This window comes from Canis lupus, chromosome 35 (assembly GCF_003254725.2).
Source record: "Canis lupus dingo isolate Sandy chromosome 35, ASM325472v2, whole genome shotgun sequence".
NCBI classification, from domain to species: domain Eukaryota; kingdom Metazoa; phylum Chordata; class Mammalia; order Carnivora; family Canidae; genus Canis; species Canis lupus.
In genome coordinates, this window is record NC_064277.1 from 17,497,593 (window position 1) to 17,519,178 (window position 21,586).

The 21,586-nt window shown below is 38.5% G+C and overlaps 1 long non-coding RNA gene across 1 annotated transcript in view; it reads left to right on the forward strand.

Annotated features, from left to right (window-relative positions):
* The first annotated feature begins 17,270 nt into the window (after positions 1-17,270).
* Positions 17,271-21,586, forward strand: part of LOC125754381 (uncharacterized) — a 70,184-nt gene continuing 65,868 nt past the window's right edge. The window contains exon 1 of the long non-coding RNA XR_007408383.1: positions 17,271-17,305. This is a non-coding gene — a long non-coding RNA (uncharacterized LOC125754381). The remainder of the gene's footprint in view (positions 17,306-21,586) is intronic.

Consider the following 21,586-nt stretch of genomic DNA (forward strand, 5'->3'; position numbering starts at 1 on the left):
TTCATTTTCTTGATTGTATCTTTTGATGTGAAAAGCTTTTGAGTGTGATGTAGTCCCAGTTGTTGATTTTTATTGGTGTTGTTTGCGTTTTTGACATCCTATACAAAAAAAATCAGTGTAGAAAAACGATGTCAAGGAGTGTTTATCTTATATTTTCTCCTAAGAATTTTATTGCTTCAGGCATTACATTCAAGACCTTAATCCATCAAGTTAATTTTTGTAAGTGGTAGAAAATAGGGGTCCAACTGAAATGTTTTTCATGTCACTCTCCAGTTTTCCCACCACCATTTATTGAAAGGACTGCCTATTTCCCATTGAGTATTCTTGGCTACCTTGTCAAACATACGCTGTCAACATATTAATACCTATCATCCATTAAATCCATCCTCCTCGCTCTCTACCCTCCAGCAACCCTCAGTTTGTTCTCTATAGTTGGGTCTCTTATTGTTTGCTTCCCTCTCTCTCCCCTCCTCCCAGGTTCATTTAAAGTATAGTTCATGTCTAATATTTCCATATTAATTTTTCTGTCTGGATGATCTGTCCATTATTGAAAATGGTTTACTGAGTCCACTACTATTATTGTTTGCATTACTCTCTTCAAATCCATTAGTATTGGCTTGAAATAATTCAGGGCTCCAATGTTGGGTACATATGTATTTATTATATTCTCTTGATAAATTGATATTTCATTATGTAATTATTTTCTTTGTCTCTTGTTACAGATTTTGGTTTAAAGTCTATTTTGTCTGATGTAAGTATCAGATGATCTCTTTTTGATTTCCACGTCCATGGGATATCTTTTTCTGTTTCTTCACTTTGAGCCTGTGTGTGTCCTTGAACGTTTAGTGCATCTCCTATAGACAGTATATAGTTGCATCTTGGTTTTCAAACCACTCCTATAGACAGTATATAGTTCATCTTGGTTTCATTCAACCACTATGTTTTTTTTTTGATTGTTACATTTAATCCATTTATATTTAAAGTATTGATAAGTAAGGTCTTATTGTTGCCATCTTATCAACTATTTTCAGGCTATTTTGTAGTTTCTTTTCTTTCTTGGTGTCTTCCTTGTGAATTCTTGATTTCTATAGTGGTATATTTTGATTCTCCACAGTATTACAGTATTCTGATTCTGACTATATACTTTACTAGTGCATTGCTTATTTTTATAGGTTTTCATGTTACTACTTAGTGTCCTTGTTCAGCTTGAAGAATTTGTTTTAGTATTTCTTATAAGGCAGGTCTAGTGGTGATGAGCTCTCTCAGCTTTTGTTTATTGGGGGAAAGTCTTGATTTCACTTTCATTTCTGAATGACAACTTTGCTGGATAGAGTAATCTTGGTTGGCAATATCTTTATTCTAGCACTTTGAATATATCATTCTGTTCTCTCCTGACCTGAAAGGTCTCTGCTGAGAAATCTGCTGATTGCCTTATGGGTGTTTTCTTTTAGGAGACCTTTTTTTTTTTTTTTTTTTTTTTTTCTCTTGCTGCTTTTACAATTCTCTCTGTGACTTTAATTTTAGATAGCTTAATTATAACGTCTTGGAGAAGATTGTTTTGGATGGAAATTTTGGGATGATCTGTTAGTTTCATGAAGTTGGATGTCCAAATCTCTTTCCAGGTTTAGGAAGTTCTCAGCCATTGTTTCTTTAAATAAGCTTTCCAACCCTTTCCCTCTCTTTCTTCCTTCTGGGACTTGAATGATGTATAATGGCATCTTACAAGCATGTTGACTTTCTTCATTTTTTTCTTTTCATTCCTCTGATTGGATAATTTCCTTTTTTTATTGGAAAATTTTCAAAGGTGTGTTGAGTTCACTGTTGTTGTTGTTGTTTTTTCTGCTTAATCTGTTTTGTTGTTCAAGCTCTCTACTGAATTCTTCAGTTTAGTCCTTATTTCCTTTAGTTCCAATATTTATGTTTGGTTCTTTTTTATGCTTCCTAACTCTTTGCTGAACTTCTCATTTTGTTCTTGCTTTGTTTCTCCAATATTATTAAATTATTTGCCTGTGTCCTTTTGTCCTCTAGACATTTTTAGGACAATTATTTTGAATTCTTTGTCAGACAAATCTGACATATCTCCTTCTCTCTTGGGCCAGTTACTGGAGGTTTACTCTACTCCATTGGTGGAATTCTGTTTCTGTGATTCCTTATGATCCCTGTAGCTTTGCATAGGAGTCTGGGCATTTAAAGAAGCAGTCACCTCTTCCAGACTTTATGGACTGACTTCAGTAAGAATAGGAACACATTAGAGTGTACTGTGACCTTGGTCCAATGATGTAGGACACCCAAGTGCAGGGGCTTGTAGTAGCAGTAGGTCCAGGGGGTGTAGTGGCTCATTGGCTCAGGCCATTGGGGTCCACAGCACTCACAACTGCATGGTCCTTGGTGAATGTTGCAAAGGGTTCCACAGAGTCTGCAAGGGCTCTTGGGGCTCCTGGGGTTCTAAACATTACCTCCAGATCCAGTAGCTAGAGACCAAAACAAATAGTGGTAGTGCCTGAAGCTGGTGGTATGTACAACCTGGGCCATGACAGCTAGTAGCAGGTTTCTGTGTAGTATTGGTAGGGGCCAATTGCAAACACATATATAGTGGTGGGGCCTAAGACATACAGGCAGGAAGGACAGGGCCAATTGTAGGTGCACTGGCAGCTGCATGGGCCCTGGCTGGCTGTTAGGCTGTGGCTGCCAGTGGAGGCCAGTGATGGGGGTTTGGCCACAGGCATACAGGCACACAGATGGGGTTGCTGGCGGCAGACAAATGCAATGGTGCAGGCCAGAGGCAGAAGACAAAGCATAATCTGGGTCTATAAGCAACCGATGGGGCCATAGATGTCAGTGTGCTCTCCAGTGGTTGCACACTCTCCCCCTGGGCTTGCTTGTGTCCATGGAGACTGGTGATAGGTGTCAGGCTCAAAGAGTACAAATGCACAGCTGGAGGGACTAGCCTGGAGTGTGTGCATGACAGTAGGGGCCAGCTGTGGGTGCCTAAGCTGGTGTCTTGCACCTGAGCAACTACAGAGGCCCAGGGTGGCTGCTGTTGAAGTGGAGGCATGGAGGAAGCTGGGAGGGGGAGAACACGGAGAGACTCAGGGAGCTAACTTCAGTGAATGCAAATACCTGTGGACTGAGAGCCAGTGAAATCTGCAGCAGGTCTGTGTGGCTGTGCTGCTGGTGTTTTGTTTTGTTTTTGTTTTTCATGGCTAAAGCTACTAGGCTTTTCTGTAGAACAGGTCACTGGGAATTGAAATTGCTCCCGCTATGTGGCTGCTATTGGTAGCTCCTGCTTATCTTCCTTATTCCTAGGTATCTCTATACATCTCAGCTTTGACAGTCTCTGGGTTGGGAAAAATGGAGCAGATCTTGAATTGTCCCCAAAAGATGGGGAAACTGATTGTGCATCCCATTCTTTCTTTCCCTGTGAGGGGAACTCTTTCTTGCTGGCAAGTTCACTCTTGAAACTGAGCAAGGCCAAGAGTGGAATGGGGAATGGAATGATGCAGGGAAAATTAAACTGCCTTTCTTCCCTTTTTGTGCTGTTATTCTCAAGGTTTTCTTTGTTTCAACATGTTGCTAAAATTTCTTGAGTGGACTGCAGAGCTCTTTTGGGGATGTTTTTGTTTGTGGGTAGCTGTCAAATGCTGACTTTTGTGGTGGGATGGAGGCTGGGGTTTCCTACTACGCCATCTTGGTGACATCACCCACTCTAATAGTTTTAATTAGTAGTTGTAAGAGTCATGAAAGCCTACTGTTCAAGGGAAAGGAGCTAAGGGAACATCTAACTAGAGTTCCATGGCAGGCAAGGGATTTGCCAGTTGTTACACTGTTAATAGTAGAGAGGAGACAATCTGGCATGGTAGAGCATACACAGGCCTTGGTGTCACCTACATGTGTTGGAATTCATCTCTATAGCTTGTTAGAAAATTTCTTTTCACTCTCTGGCCTTCATTTTCCTCACTTGTAAAGAGAGGAAAACCATCTACTTCTCAAGAGTGTCATGTGGGAAAAGGAATTGTTTTTGTTAGTTCAGCTACTATCACAAAATACTATAAATTGAGAAGTTTAGACAACAAACATTTCTCACAGTTCTGGAGGCTGGGGTGTCCAAGATTGGAGGGCAGCATGGATAGGTTCCGGTAAGGGTTCCCTTCCTGGCTTGCAGATGATTGCCTTCTTGCTGTGTCCTCACAAGAGGGGGAGACACACACACATATACACACACACATTAAGAAAGAGAGCTCCCTGGTCTCTTTCTATGAGGGCACTAATCCCATTATGAGGACTCCACCTTCATGAACTCATCTAAACCTAATTGCTTCCCAAAGACGCTAATACCACCCCATTGGAGGTTAGAGTGTTAACATATGATTTTGGAGGCACATATTCAGTCTATAGTAGGAATGATAACTTAATGTCCCTAAAGGAACTGGCTGATAAAAGAGTTGAAACATACCTATTTCCTCTTCCTTTCTTCTTTCTACCTGTGCATTGTCCAGTGAGATTTCCCTGTTGTCTGGGTTGGGGCAATGCATTAGATCAAGTCCTCCGTGAAGTGGTTGCTGGTATCTGATAAGTGACTACATGTTTGTGATACCTGATTCATAGGCTGGAATATACCAAATGGCCCCTTTCATTCTGGGCAGTAGAAAGCTCCAAAGTGACAGTGATTGTATGACAGAGCTTTTATGAATGCTTAGAGAGTCAGTTTTCATGTAGTTTCTTGTACCTTTTGCCTGCTGAGTCACTGTTGAAGCCTTACCAGAAATGGGAAGTTAGCTAGGTGTAATGGAGGAGCACTGCTTTATGTCAATGCTTACATCTGACAAATATGAATCCATACTTAGGCTTTAGCATATATGGTTTCTAGTGTTTGCAAAAGTACTCTGCCTCCACGAACTTCAGTTTCTCCATCTCAAATGGTGCTGAAAGTTTACTTTTTAAGATGAAACGAGATACACACAAACACACACACAACTATGTAAGGAGTTGAGGATGGAAACAGCTGACTATAACAGAAAGGCAGTGTTGCTGGCATATGACACCTGGAGATAAAACTCTAAGTTGTTAGCAGTGTGGCTGTAGACAAGTCACTCATCCCCCATAGGATGCTAAGGAAGTGCCTTGATTCATTTGAATTCAATGTGTGTTCACAGAATATCTGGCTTGTTTAAAGCAACATAGCTGAAATCAGAGCTCTACCTTATGTCAAGGCTTTATCCTACCAGGTGGTCTTTTGAGTTAATTAGCTATCTTAAATACTGTGCAAATGCTTTTGCTAAACTCTTAAAAAAAAAAAGAAAAGAAAAAGAAAAGAAAACCCCAAATATCCTGCTTAGATTGGGACTGGGCAAGAATAAGTCTATTTAAGCATATCCAGATATTTCCTAACTTAAGTCTTTATCTTTCTAAGCAAAGGAAAAACAGAACTGTAACTCTGTTCTCTAGTTAGACCTCTTTAGTTCACACAAAAGTCTTAGAAATGTTCTCAGTCTTATGGCTGAAGAAGCTCCACTCATAATCGTTGTCTTGGATAATAGGAATGGGTTAGCTTAATCTCCACTTCGTAGTAACATAGGTCATGCTGTGGCCAAAGAAGGGTGGCAGACAGACTCTAGGGTGACCCCCTAATAATCTTTGCCTGCTCAAACTCACATCCTTGTGTAATCAGTTCCCCTTGAGGGTGGATGCAAGCCATGATTTGCTTATAACCAAAGGTAGTAGATGTTACTCCTGGTCTTACTAGTAGTCTTGCTCTAGAGACTCTCTCAAGCTGGATTTGAAGAAGTAGTCAGCCATATTGAGAAGTCCAGGTAACAAGAAGCTAGAGGAACTTCTAGGAAGGCAGCTTCCAGTTGACAACCAGTACAAAGCCAGGGCACTAGGTCCTATTGCAAGAAAATGAATTCTACTAACAGCCTGAGTGAGCTTGGAAGTGGGTTCTTCCCTAGTCCAGCTTCCAGATGTTACCACAACCCCAGCTGACACCTTGGTTACAACCTTCTGGAACCCAGAGCAGAGGACTCCGTTAAATTGTGGTTGGACTCCTAATCCACAGAAACTAAGAGATAATAAATATGTATTGTTTTAAGCCTCCAAGTTTGCAGTAATTTGCTACCCAGGAATAGATAATTTATACAAGAGAGTAGATATTCTAGTTTATGCAATTTGCTGTATAGATATTTATAATTGGAAAAATACACTTGTGTTCTAAATTTTTTTTCAGCATTTTCAAGTTACTTTTTAGTATAAGAAGCAAAGGCGTTGGTAATAGTATCTTAGCAAATATTATAAACCACACCTAAAGTACTATGCTTTTAAATCTGCTCTAAGCCTTTAAGTGTACAAACCAGTTGTAAGGTTTGAAAAACATGTTTGCTTCCCCATGTGTGTAGTCTACCACACTAGCATTTGGAGTTGGGAGGGAAAGGAGAGGGTATTAAGTGTTTGCTGGTGAGTATTACACTGATTCCATGGGACAACCTCCCTTCAGCAAGATATTGTACATTCAGCCATTTGAGCTTTATTTAATATTCCCCCCCCAGATATCATTATTGATGCTTTTAGTTTGGTAACTGACAGATTGGCAAAAAATAGAGATGATTTGGCAAAAGTCTGGGCTCTGGGGGCCTCATGAATAAGACGTTGCCCTTGTACAGCCTCAAAGAGCTTCCACAGGCAGGAACTTGCCTTTCTTTTCTATGAATCTCCATATTTTCCCAGGCCAAGCCCCAAAGGTAGGAAGCTGGGGCCCAAGCACTAAAGTTTAATGAGCCAGTCATGCAACAACAAGGAGAATTAGCTCCTCAGAGGCTGAGATGATTTCTACTTCATAGCACAAAGCCACTTAATAAAAACACATAAAACTTGGCTTTCTTTTTCTTCAACAGAATGTAAAGAATTTATCAGAAAAGGGAATGTGAGCTCACAGCCATGGAGTTTGTCTTTTTTTCAAATAGTGTAGCAATGAATATAACCATTTGTCGGTAGTCATGGTATATCTGATCAAGAAGCAATACTGGCATATTATTCAAATATCGTTAATCTTAAAATACTGGTACTTGGGAATCTTCTCTCAATTGCCATAGGAAATATTTTTTTTCCAGAGGAAATCTTTGAGAAATAGTTCTAAACTGGTGATTCTCAACCTAGGCATACATTGAGATTTTCTGGGAGCTTAAAAAATTGCAAAGTCCAGGTCACACTATGGAATCACATTAGAATCTCTGAAGCTGGGTTGGAGTCTTCAGTATTTTTTTTTTAATTTTTATTTCTTTATGATAGTCACAGAGAGAGAGAGAGAGAGAGAGGCAGAGACACAGGCAGAGGGAGAAGCAGGCTCCATGCACTGGGAGCCCGACGTGGGATTCGATCCCGGGTCTCCGGGATCGCGCCCTGGGCCAAAGGCAGGCGCCAAACCGCTGCGCCACCCAGGGATCCCTTTTTTTTTTTTTTTTTTAATTTTCTTCAGTATTTTTAAAATCATCCTCAGGTGATTTCTAAGGCGAAGCCAGTGTTGAGAACTACAAGGACTCTAGTTTCTATTTTATACTAACACTTTTTCTGCAAAGTCACATATTTGGTAACTTGAACTAAAATGTAATTCAGGAAAAAAAAATCAGGAAATAAGCAAAAACATACAAACCAACCAACAAAACCAAAGAATAAAACAACAATTTTTTTTCTTCCCAAAGGCGTATTTATTCTTTTATCAGAACCTTCCTCTTTCCTTTTTTTAATTTTCACACATTGCTAAGGGCCAATATTCAGAAACAATGACCCGGGCCCTGACCATACAACATTTTTTTATCTGGTGTCTGATATAAATAAATCAGTAATTACAGCCTCAGTCATAGAAATAATATTAAGTAATGTATAGTATAGAATGTTAGATAAGCATGGTAGAGAGGAATATATTTCATATGGCACTAGGGTGTAGAAAACCTTATTGAATGAGTTGACACTTGAGTCTCAAATGAAAGGAGCTTGATTAAGATAGAGAAGCAGGGGAAGGGTGTTATAGGAAACAGCATGTGTAAAAACACATGAGTGAGGAAAAACATGACCTTGTTGTAGGGAGAATAATGTCATACCCTAAACCCCAAAGGTGTCCACATCCTATTCCCTGGAACCTGTGTATATGTTATGTTACATGGCAAGGGGAAATTAAAGTTGCAAGTGGAATTAGGTTCATGCATCAGCTGACTTTAAGAAAAGGAGATCCTGGATTATACAAATGGGTCCAATATAATCACAAGAGTCCTTTAAGGTGAGGAGGGAGACAGAAGGCAAGTGAGAGCCTGAGAGCAAGATGACAATGATACACTGCCATCTTTGAAGATGGGAGGACCAGGAGCCAAGGACTGCAGGTGATATTTGGCAGCTCAAAAAGGCAAAATAACTGATTTTCCCCTAGAGCCACCAGAAGGAATGCAGCCATGCCAACACCTTGATTCTTTAGCCTTCTGACTTCTAGAACTATGGGATAATAAATTTGTGTTTTTTTCCAAGCTTGCTTATGGTAGTTTGTTATAGCAGCAATAGGAAGCTCATACAGTCTCTCACAGGGAAGTGTAAGTGGAGATTTGCTTGGGATAAAGTGTTAGTGAGCCATTGAATAACTTTGGGCAGGAGGTGAAACGAAGTGGAGATCATATTGTAGCCACACTTCTAGCAGTGTTGATAATGTTTTCAAATAGGGTCAACTGTAGAAGGGAGCAAGGTGTGAATTGAGAGATTAGAGAACAAAGTAAAGCAGTAATTTGACCAAGACCAGTATGAACAATGGTAATTGCTGTATTTTATTGAGGGTATGTTTATGTATTACCTTGAATTTGAACTTTAAATTCTAATTTTTAAATTTTTAACTAATAAAATACCCACATTTTATCAATAAGGGATAGAGCCTTTAGAATTAATAATGTTGCTTGGGATTATGCAGCTAATTAGTGATGAGTTAGGTTTAGAGCCAGGTTTTTGACTTTGAAGCCCATGGACATTCCACAGTATCACTGTGTCTGAAAAGAAAAAAGAAAGACAGAAGTTAACCTGGGGATGAGTGAAAAGATTTTAAGAAGTGTAAGAACTCAGGGCTGTTGGAAACAGTGTTCAGTACTAGAGAAGCATTTGAAGGATTTGAAATAATAACTGGAGTTCAAGAAACAGACCTGTCGTGAAGTGGAAAGAAGGGTTAAACACTGACTTTGTTTCTTTTCTACTCAAACCCTCACAACTATGCCGACAACTTTTATCAGGGGATAAAATATTTGCTGCCATTGAGAATCTGCACTGTTTAGTGTTGTCTGATGGGTAAGGATTGAGCTAGTATAAATCAGTGCAGAGTAGGTGCAACTGGCTATAATAGATAGAGGACAACACCAAGCCAAAATCAAGAAAGATGACTTGTTTTCTGGGATCACATAACAATATTCCTACAGGACAATAAAAGAGATAACAATCAGGGAAGTTCATAGTTCTCTCAAACACCTACATTAGTATGAAGGATGACCAAGTATATAGTGGGTGGATCTGCTCCTTTAGTGTCATGAAAATTTCTAACATTCAAATTGTTTAGCAAATTCCACAAGGCTGAAGACCCCCCTGGACTACACTTTGTTTACTTCTGTTTCCGCAGTGCCCACTAGGGACCATGTTAAATATTTTCAACTTGCCTAAACACATATTAAAGCTTATTTTTCTTATAAATGTTCCTGGCTTTGATTAGATGCTGCTGCCAAGATCCAGTCTTTATTAATGATATCCAAAGAAAATCCAGATTCTTAAGTTGTACTATTAATTCATAATGAATGTTGCTTGAAATAAGAGTGACTTTGATTAGCCTAACATATTTACTTTTATACTCCAAAGATACTATCATCAAGTTTTATTTGTTTCAGTGGTATTTTCTGTGTGCTATTACTATAGTTGGGTTGAGTGTGACTTGGCTCACAAGGCTATAATGGTGTGTTTTCTGTGGACTCATGCAAAGAGTTAAAGAACATATGAAAGGAAAGAAAAGAGCACAAAAGACTTCTTCACTGTGGTCTCAGAAATGAACACATACCAACGTTAACATGGGATGAGAGACATGAGATCCCCAGAAAGATAGAAGGAGAAGGAAAATCGATGAGCAGACTCAGAAAGCGCACAGCAAAACAAAACAGTGCAGACTGAAAAGCAGAAGAGCCATCAATAGGTCAGAGGTGCAGAGATGCTGAGTTAAGGCAATATGACAGACCACTGGGATGGAGAAATTCTGCTCCTTGATTACATGGATCTATAAGAGGGAGGCTGCTCAGATACCTCTTCCTGTGTGGTGTTAAAGTGCATCTGTCCAAAATGGGGATCCCTTCAGTTCCCAAACTGTTCATCTCTCAGACACAAGTTTTACAGTCCGACTTAGCTTCTGGCAAATTCTCACTATATGTCCTTTCAATTGTTGAGTGTGAATGAAAAGTTCATTAAGTACTGAGATTAATTGAATAATATCGCTACTGACATTTAGGGCAGTCGGATACATTTGTGCTAGTTTCTGGAGGTCTTTTAGTATAGGGATCTCCAAATGGTGACTCAGATACTAGCTGTGTCAGAATAACTTTGAAAGAATATATAAAACAGCTTTGTAGTTCCATCTCCTGGAGATTCTGATTCAATGTGTCTGAGAGTTCCCAAGTATCTGCATTTTTAAAAGTGCCTTAAGAAGATATAATACAAGGGCTAGGTCCTTTTTCTGTAAGGACAAGATAATATTTTAGATTTTTTTAGGCCATGTGGTTTCTGTTAAAGCCACTCAACTTTGCCATTGTAGCCCGAAATCAGCCATAGGCAACATGTAGACAAATGAGCATAGCTGTATTCCAATAAAACTTTACTTACAAAAATAGGCAGCAAGTTCTTCAAAAAATTAAACATAGAATTACAATATGACCTAGAAATTCCATCCTAGGTATATACCCCAAAGAATCCAAAACAGGGACTCAGACAGATAGCTATATATATACTGATATTCATAGTAGCATTATTCACGATAGCCAAAATGTGGAAGCAACACGGTGTCCATCAACAAATAGAAAAGCAATATATATATAATGATTATTCAGCTTTAAAATGAAATTCTGACACATACTGTAATTTTGATAAACTTTGAGGACATTCTGGAAATAAAACGAGCCAGACACAAAAGGACAGATGTTGTAGAACACCACTTCTATGAGGTACTTAGAGTGGTCAAATTCAGAAAAGCAGATAGTAGAACCCTGGTTACCAGGGGCTGCAGAGAGGGGAATTGGGGAGTTCCTTTTTAATGGGTACAGAGTTTCAGTTTGGGAAGATGAAAAAGTTCTGGAGTTGGATGGTAGTGGTGGTGATTGTGCAACAGTGTGAATGCACGTAATGTCCCTGAACTGAGTAAGGTTAAATGGTGAATGTTTATGTGTATTTTAGTGTAATAAAAAAAATTTAAACAGTTAAGGAGCAGAAAAACAAAAACAAAAACAAAGAACAGATGGCAGGAGGCATGGATTTGACTCACGGTTATAGTTTAGCAATCTTTGGTCTAGTGCACTGCTAGGGTGTGGAATCATCAGACATAGTTCACTTCCTCCTGGTGTTAGTATGGCAACTAAACCCACCTTCACTTTGCTTTGATTCAAATTTATTTTCAGAAATGGGAAATCTCTGGCATTCAACAATGCACAATCTTTACCAACTTCTATGGAAAACCCAGGGTCTCCTAGTGTCCTATTCAGATCAAATTATGTGTTGTATCATTTTGAACTACTAAAGTCCTCCAAAAGCCATCTGCCACTAAACTCTAGATAGGGTTTTCCATGAGGAAAACTCCAAATGCATTGCTTGCCTTCATGTATTTTTTATTTCTTTTTTCCATCCATGTCTCTCTCTCAATTCTTGTGTTAAGTTGCTTGTCTTCATATATGAAGAGGAAGTGAGGCCAGAGAGGCCAGAAGTACTCTTTTCCAACTATTTCTTATTTGTCAGTGGAGTGGGAGTGCTTTACCATTCATGGAGACATGCAGAGTTTGGTGATATTCTCCTTCCAATTGCTGATTTACTTATCTTATCCCAACGATAGTTTAAAGATCAAGCTTTAGCAAAGTGCCTGTTCAGGTACATATCTGGAACTAGTGGATTTGTACAAATTAATGAGTCTATTAATTATAAATAAATCACCTATTTTTATATATAAAATTGGAATATTTAATATGAGGCAGTCCTGGGTGATTGATTGATTGATTGATTTGGGATGGGTGTTTTATCTATAAAAGTTTCTTCATACACAATCTTATATTTTAAATACTGCAATAAGAGTGAAAGTTTACAAAACTAGTTCCCTTATTTGGAACATTCCTTTGTCCCCTCAGTTTTCTGACCAAATATCTCTGAGAAGTCACAAAATAGCATGTTTTAATAAGCTTTAAATGATGCCTGTTTTGTACAGGGCACAGATTAATGTGTAAAGATGAATACTGACTCAGCTGGTCAGTTCTTATTGTTTATTTGCTCTGATAGAATGTGGTCCCTTTTCCTGTATTTGTCACTATTGTTTACACACCTTGGATTCCCTTTGAAAAATGTAAAATAACAGTTAATGATAGAAGTGAGGAGTTGATGGAAAAGGGAATGTGTGTGTGTTTGTGCACTGAATATGCAGTTGCAAAGTAGCTTAGCTTCAGAACAGTAAAATTTTATGTATCTTTCCATGTACTGTACAAAGTTAGTTTATGGATCTAGACTTACCATGTTCCTAAGTTTTCCTTTGGTTTTACTGAGAGATTCTGGAATGGGACACTATTATACAACTCATAGTCTTCCCAGAGCTGGTTGTTGTTTTAGAACTTGTTTTGCCAAAGGACATGTCTGTGGTAGTATTGAGGCCATCAGAATGAGTCTTGGTCTACACAGATACACATGCTTATGTACAGGTGCTAATGTGCTTCATTCATTTGCACATGCACACAATAGCAAGAATGACCACTTCCCTTGTTCGTGTGGATAGTGTGCTAGAGACCACAGGGACAAGGAAATGAGGAAGGCATGATTGCAGGAGTAAGGGATTGACCTGGACTAGCGGTGGTGGGAATGGAATAGAAAGAAGTGACTGGAAGAAGGCGTGGGTGGTTAAGACAGCAGAGGTTAGAAAAGTAGCAATGGTAACATTTCAGTGGTATGTACCCCTCCAATGCCTCATCTGTGCTAATTGTTTAACACTATGCAGATTCTATTATTTCCATTTTACAGGAAGGTTGAAGAACCATGATTACAGAGCTGACAACTGTCAGCACTGGAATTCAAACCCAGTTTAATGTCAAGGTCTAGGCTCTTAACTATATGACCCTTAGCAACCTACCACTGGCCTTAGCATACTTAGGATGTGCAGAAGAATGCCATCTCTGGTGCTTTGGCTTAGGAAAGTGACCACATATAAGGGGGTATACCATGTAAATAGAGTGCAGATTGATACTGAGTCCTAACTCCAGGAAGCTTGTACTGATAGACACTGATGTGTCTCTGGGAATGTTACATACCTTCTCTGAACCTTCTTTTTCTCAAGTGTGAATGGATGATATAGTTTATAATATCATGAAATTAAATGAGATAATGCATGAAAAGTGTTTTGCTCAGTAATTGGTGGTAAATAGGAGCTCAGTAAAAGCTACTCTATTTTGTTAATGCTTAAGAGGAAATGTGTCTAGCTAACTCCATATACTGTATTTGATTCTGGATTAGAAAATTATTGTCCATATCTTTCTATAGAATACTTGTTTGAATAAGGGCCATGGAAGTTGTGAACTAAAATCAAAATGAAGAAACATGAAAGAAAAATATTCGAGTAATCAAGGTATTAGTCTTCTTTTCCTTTTTTTTTTTTTTTGGTAGAAATGGTGGATGTAAATAGCACAATTTAAATTGCATTTCAAACAGTAACAATTTTCAGTGTTTTAGAGAACATATTCCCCTCCCAAAGATGTTTGAGTGCTTTGCTGAAATAACTTCTAGGGCTGAGTTCAAATTATGACCCTCCGATTTCCCATCTATTGGCCGTGGACCCCTGGCAAGTCCTTAGCCTCCCTATGATTTGTCAAACAAAACAATATTAGGCTCAAATGAATGAAGAACATAAAGGGTGTAGCATAGAGCCAGGCTCTTAGGTCACATTCAGTAACAACTTCCTCTTCCCCATCAGCTCAAAAATAATACAAAACCCACTAATGAAAAGTTTCCTTTATTCTTTCCACAAAGCAAAAGAATGTCATAGAAACTTCAGTGTCTGGTATCTTGTTGATCATATTGGTCTTGAAAATAAATCCCTCAAAATACAGCCCAATTGCTTTTTTAAAGACTGATGTTTCCAACACATTGGTTAGGAATTTTGCTTGCAGGTTTTGTGATTTTTTTTTTAAAGGAACATAATTCATAGATGAAAAATGTGTCTTGTAGCTGGTTGTTCTGCTGTGCTAGGTGATGTGGAAAGGTATTGCTCTCTTGCCCACAGCAATTTCTGGGGCCATCTTGGTGACTCAGAGATCCAGTAGGTTGCCAAGAAAGCTGAGGCTGGAGGAACTGCAGTCAGCTTCTTCCAACCCTGGAAAACTGGTCGACCCAGCCCAAGCATATTGTTGGTGTTTTATTAAAAGGGTTGATTTGGGGAATGTTGTGTTTGCCATGCAGTGTCATGCCTCGGAGCCTTGGTTTCCAGCCTTTATTTATAAGCCTAATTGTTGCTATGGAAATTCAATATTTAAAGAGGTAATTATTGCTGATCTTGTTGCATGTGTCCATTTCTGATGTCCAGCTGTTAGCTCTTTAGCTCCAGTCTAGCAGATTAATTACTGCTATTGATTACTTTGAGCTTCTCTCTTCACACCTGCAGTCTGTGTAATTAGCTGGTGGCCTCCTCTGAAAATTAGGAGCAGTTTCATTCTGGCACTTTGCCATTTCCCAGCCATGTGCACTGCACTGATGAACAAAAGCAAATCTATTTTAAATAGAGATATCTGGGTAATGAACTCTTTGTGTTTTTGAACTATCCGTGGATAATTCAAATTACCCTCTGTTAGCAAATATTGTACCTCATTTGATGACTATCTGCAAAGAAAAAATTCCAAAACACTGGTTTTTATTCCCATTTCCACCTTGCAGAAATTTGCTCCTGTGTGTGGTTTTTTTAAAAAAATGAAAACAACTTTCTAATTCTGCTGCTGAGGGTATTGGGGTACTGGAATAGGTTTCCTAATGGAGCCCAGTGGAAGCAGTTGTGTTTGCACTGAGTATTCCAGGCATCTATGTATTAATGTTCATCCTTTTGTTAGTTTCACACTCCTAGTCTGAGAGACACATCACCATTCTTGGGACCATTGATATACATGGGGAATTAAAAAAAAAAGTTTCCCATTTTTAAAAAAAGATGATTTAGGAAGAGCTTTGAGAGAGGAATTCTAGGAATCTTCAAAATTTTCTTCCCTACTTTATTTCCGTTAGCAAGATTTTTTTTCTGTCTCTGCTTATTGGAAACCAAACCTGGCATTGCCAAGCATCAAACTCTAGAGTTCTGCCTCCAATGTCCTGTTATGATACTTTCTCATCTGTCGTGTGTTACTGCCTAAACACTCAGGAAATACAAGTTTGTAGTGATATTGGGAGTGGACTTCCCAAGTAATGACATGCAATGATTACTAACATGGCCAGCTGTTCCCTTCCATGCCGACAGGGTCCCACTAATGTTCCCTTTCACTATTTAACTTGTGTTGAGTTATTATACTAAGGGTTATTGCTTATTGTAGGAAAAAACAAAGCGTTTTCCTCCTGCCCATGGCATACATCTGCCAGCTTTCATTTCAAGCTTAGAGTGGATAAGTATGTCCCAAAGCCCACCCCACACATGGAAGGAAAAAAGTTCAGAAAGTTATCACTTGTCAGAACAATGGACGCACCATTCCATTTATGTCAAATACAGACGTGTTCAGTTGGATCACAGCGACGTGGGCATGCTCCATCAGCTCCAAGATCACCTCTATGGAAGCAAAGCAATGCAACCTCCTGCCATGCAGGGAGTCAGGTGGGAGATGGGCATGAAGTGGGAATGAGTGAAAAGAGTAGGGGCATTCAGTCATCAACTCAACGAAGCTTTGGGGCACCTAATGGGGAGGCTGAACGCCGGCCCTCAGACCAGAAGGTCCCCAGCTGGAATCTCATCATTTCCACTGTTTCCAGATTAAAATTTAAATTGTACGCTGCCATTTGGAGGCCTTCTGGGCAGGGTCTTGCAGTGTCACCAGTTATTAGGAATGCCTCCCATTATCACAACCCTAAAAGCTATTTGAACAGCAGCCTAATGTGATTGTGATTTCCAAGGATCATTTGCTGTTATTGCAGCTCTGCTCAGATGTGAGTGGGAGCAACTAACCAAAGTTTCTTTCTCATAGTACCAGAGAGGAGCACTGGAGGCACCAGAGAAATATTTTTCTGGCCATAAAGATACATTCACCCCAAGTAAACAATCTTTTGTCTCTCCCATTTGGGCAAGGTCATCTCTAATTCTGGCAAATAGAAACAGTCTCTCCACTACAAGAGTATAAACTTTAGAAACTCACATTGATTATACTTTCAACTCAACTAGAAATACGAAAACACAGTTGTACGAGGGAGCTACAGTAAGTCACAAAGTGTAGTTGTGTGTAACATTTCATACTTAGGGATTACATAATGCCATTCAAGTGATAGGAATTTATGAATATATACATATATATGTATATACACATATATTTTAATTTTTGGCATTGCAAAATTCAACATGCTTAACCTTATAAATATCCGAGGCTGTGTGCAGCATATGTATCGTGAAGTTAGACATGTCACAGATCTTTCTGGTGGATGAAGCTGCTTTAACCATTGGTTTTTCAGCATTGGCTGTGAAGTGAAAAGCCATCTTGTTTAGTTTTTAAGCCCAATTTATAAAACCAGTTAAAATTTTAAAACTATAATGAAGGTTAGATATTTTTTGTTCTTGTTAAATACTCCTGGTAACTTTGAAGACAACATCTACTCTGTTACGCCACCTTAGGGTATACTGATAAGCTAAGTGAAACCAGAGATGAGAATTTATCTAGTGAATAATAAAAATAATGTACTGACACGTATCAAGTGCTTAATATGTGCTAAGTAGCACCCTAAGTACTTTGAATTCATTGTCTATTTTAATGCTCACAACAAACCTATATTACTAATCTGAATTTTACAGATGTGGTCATTGAAGCTGAGACATTGCATAACCTGACTGTGGTCAAATCTAGTAAGTGACTTTATTTGTCTACCTAACCAGGCTTTTAATTATTTCTGGTTATTTTATCCCAGCTATGCAGTCTTGATGATATTTTGTTCCATTTATATGGATTCTTTAATATTTTGATTAACTAAATGAAATATCCACCCATTAGCCTTATGTTTTGGGGTCCACCTAATATTACTTACACCTTAGTCTTTTTGTTTTTCTTAATTTATTGTAACTATTACAAAAAGTTGTACATAATCTTGAGTTCCAAGATGTTGTTATCTTGTCCATGAGAAAGAACCCCTATCTTTCTGAAATGTAGGAATAGAACAGAACTGGGCACCTGTGCACCTGTTGCCTTACCCAGGTGATGTAGGATGTTCAGTGACCATCATAAGTTCCCCTCTGGGGAAGCCTTTTTACTGGAAGAATCACAGATTATTATTGATCCCCTTATTGGAAATGCTGGAAAAATCTCCCTCTCCACAACTTTGCTGTTTCTTTTTTGCTGTGTACAATTATTCTTGTTTTGTTTAGATGCCTGAAAAATTTATTTTCCAAGGAAATAATCATAATGATGTCTATGTATAACACACATATGTAGAATATATTTTGCTAGTCCATAAGTATATTTTGTTATATGTGTGTGTGCTGATTATTGTTACACACACACACACACACACACACACACACACACACATAAAATCACTGTTCCTTGCTGTGTTTCTAAGATTTTTTTCTGGCAAGAGAATGAAGGGCAGAGCCTTCTCAGTACCAGCGTGTGTGTAAGTATCTTCAGATTCTATGAAAGCATCTTTATTTTTCAATCACAGATTATTGTTTGAAGAGGAGTTGTTTATGCTCTGTCACATACATCAGATAACCTTCAAAAAATTCTCTTGCAAAAGCAGAGTCAGGTTTTCCTGATCTTATATTTTTCTCTTTCTGTATCTAATAATGTCCCACCCCTAGCATCAGTTCTCACCCTAATGAGCTGAAACTACATTAGTGAAATCTTAGATAAATTGACTCAAACCTTGGTTTGATGATCCTACTTAAGACATTCAATTAATTCTGTTTTGCTACAAGCTAATTTATGACTTTGTATTTATTCAAAAATGTTGAAGATACAAAGCAGTGGGAGACAAAATAATGAATTATTCTACCTTCCTTCATGTGCTCATCATGTGCTGACTACAGTAAGGGAGGAAGAGAAAGAAGAAAGAAATGCTTTTGATGTTAGATATGTAGGTATTTTCTTGTCATATCAGATAGTTTTTAATTGATATAAACAAATTTGTATCCCTCTAGGAGATACTAATTAGCGTAGTAAATGTTGGTTTATTAGTTGTCAAAATTTTCTTTATTTACTCAGTAAATAGTTTTATCTTCTCTTTTTTCCCCTTCCTGTTCCCTCTTTACCACCGCTCTCTCCCTCCCTCTCTTTCTCCCTCCCTCCCTCCTCCTCCCTCCCTCCCTCCCTCCCTTCCTTCCTTCCTTTCTTCCTTCCTTCCTTGATAACACTTGTTTTAGTGTGGTCATAAAAGTTGCTTTCTTTGTGGTGAATAAAGACTGGCAGCTTGAAAAAGCTGTGGTATGGTAACAGATATTATGATCCACTTTTATTGTGGCAAAGCTTAATAATAGATTTGTACAATTTGAGAGAGAAGAGAAAAATCTGAGACTTTTAAAAGTAATTTACAGTCCCATGCCACACTCAGTGTGTTTTTAATGAGCTTCTCTAGATCTACAGGTAGTGAAAGTTTTCTCTGTTGATGTTCAGGGCAACTTGTCAAGGCATCCTGCAGGGAAGTGTGTTCAGGGAAGGTCAGCCAGAGAATAGAATTGTGTTAGGTGATGCTGGGTACATAATTGACTTCCTCTGTCTCTGGAAAGTGATAGAAAGCAAGGTTGAGAGGAAGCTGCCCCTTCTCAATTCCCTCTCCCTCTTTCTCACTTGATTAAAATTGCTTTTCTTACACCTCCTTCTATTACTTCACTCTCTCTTTTTTCTTATTATTTATTTATTTATTTATTTATTTATTTATTTATTTTTGCTTTCTTGCAGGCTAAAACTCTATTCGCCATCCATGTTGCTTTTGTTGCTGAATTAAAAATATGAAATGTTTCTTAAAATAATCAGACTCAAATTTCCAGACGGCTCTGTTTTATAAGCCTTATATTTTTCATGTATTTTTCTAAAGGCAAGCAACAGTGGTGTTCCTCTCCCCAGCATGACAGCCAGCGTTATTGTGTGAGACAGGTTAATCGTGTTATGCTACAAAAGAAAGTCATATGCCTTGGGATTCTTTGCTGTGATTTTTTTTTTCTGTCTGAACTCCTGTACTTTGGAGGACTAAATATAGCCACCAGTATCAATAGACATTCCACCCTTCTGGTCATCAATAACTAACCAAAATATGCATTTTCCAAAGTCAAAGATTCTCGATTTTTTTTTATGCCAATTAAGAAGGTAGGTGCTTAACATAGGCATCTATCAATTCATTTAAGATGAACTCCATCTTCATGGTCTGAAGGAAAGTAATCATACAGAGTATATTTCTTCATTTTTAATGTAGTTCTAGGTACCTACTATATTGGATGTATTAGACATATTCGTGAAACATCTGCTTCATTCCATCCAGAGAAGTTCAGAAAGTAAACTTGCATGGAATTGGTCATAAAATCAATTGCCAATAAGGTAACATAGGTACTTTGACAATGTTGGTCAGAAGTAGAGGCTAGTGAAGATAGTAAATACATAAAGACACTCAAAGAATTGACTTGATGTGTGTTTGCGTGCACACACACACACACACACACACACAAATGGGTGAGAAGGCTTCCAAGGCTGGTTTGTGGGGCTGAGTTTATAGGCAGTCTGTGCAGTGTTTTTGCTGGGATGGATTTGTCTTGCATTTTCTTATTAGGACTTCTGGAAAAGAGAGCTGCTCTCAGGTGTTCAGAGGAGGACAGAACCTGAAACTTCTCTCAGCTGTCAGTTGTGTCTGCAGTGAAAGGGGATATAGGAGAATAGGAGCCTCAGAGCTCAGTGTGAATTTGTCCTGTGTTCTATTGGAGCTTGCCACGGAAACATCTCCGATTATATCCTGGTTTTAGAGTCTGAAGAAATAGGGAGTGAAGGAGAGATGCCTCTGATGAACACGTGGAAGTCAACCATATGTCTGAAGTTAGAGTATAACTCCCCTGATTATCTGAATGTTTAAATGGTTTGGTTTTTGAAAGATCACTTTATGAAGAAAATGATGACGGAGGAAAACAGGGTAATGTGTTTTTTCCAGACATCTCCGAGTGATGTGCATGTTCCTCTGTTTCCCCAGGCTGAATTGTTCTCTGGTTGGTGGAGATGGCAGGAGATGGATTGGCAGACACAGGTGTCCAGGCACCACATCCTTGTAGACCTGGGACATCATGATCATTTCTCTCTGCTGTGACTCTTCCAAATTTTACTCTTCCATAATCATGCTGAATTAGGTACTCACATTTAAGTACCTTCTTGGGGCTTGGCAGAATTAAAAAATAAATTAGCCACCAAGGAACCAAGAAATTAAATATCTATTACTAGACATGGCACACTTTCATGAACTTCTGTATGGGATAAGTCCTTATATCTTTGACTAGCATGATTCAGCAGGTTACATTTAATGGGGCCCAGGTTGTAATACCCTTGTGCTGCTCACACAGGGGATTAAAACTCCCTTCAGGGTGGCTACCTCAGCTCCTCCAGCTCCTCCTCTTACCCTATGCCTTCCGGACAATGTTTTTCCTGTTGAGTTAATGATCAAGACTGACTTTTTCAACTTTCAGATTCACCCTATGTGTCATTTAATCCTCTTTATCACTTAGAGTAGGAAGCTATTACTCATTTTGACATTTAAAATACATAGAAATATATAATTTAAATCCTAGTGTCATTTAAACTTATAGGTAACATCTTTTGGCCATGGGAAATCTTGCAAATTTTCATGGGTATGTTTTTAGGCCTAATTAAAAGAAAAAGACAAGACTTTGAGCTAGTGGTTATTCTAATGATTTTTCATAAGGAAATAATGAAGGCAGTTATCAAAATTTCAAATTTAAGAAAAAGGTTTAGTTTAAAGTAAAACCTTCTGGCTATTACCTGAGTTCTGAGGTGACCTATTTAAAAATTGAGTCTTCAAACTAACCTATCTCCAAATTTAGTAATATGTTAGGCTGATTATTTTAAGACATGGTCAGAATATGGATTTCTGGGAACAAACTTGGCGCTGGAAGGGTCATGTAGCACAGATAGTATCATTT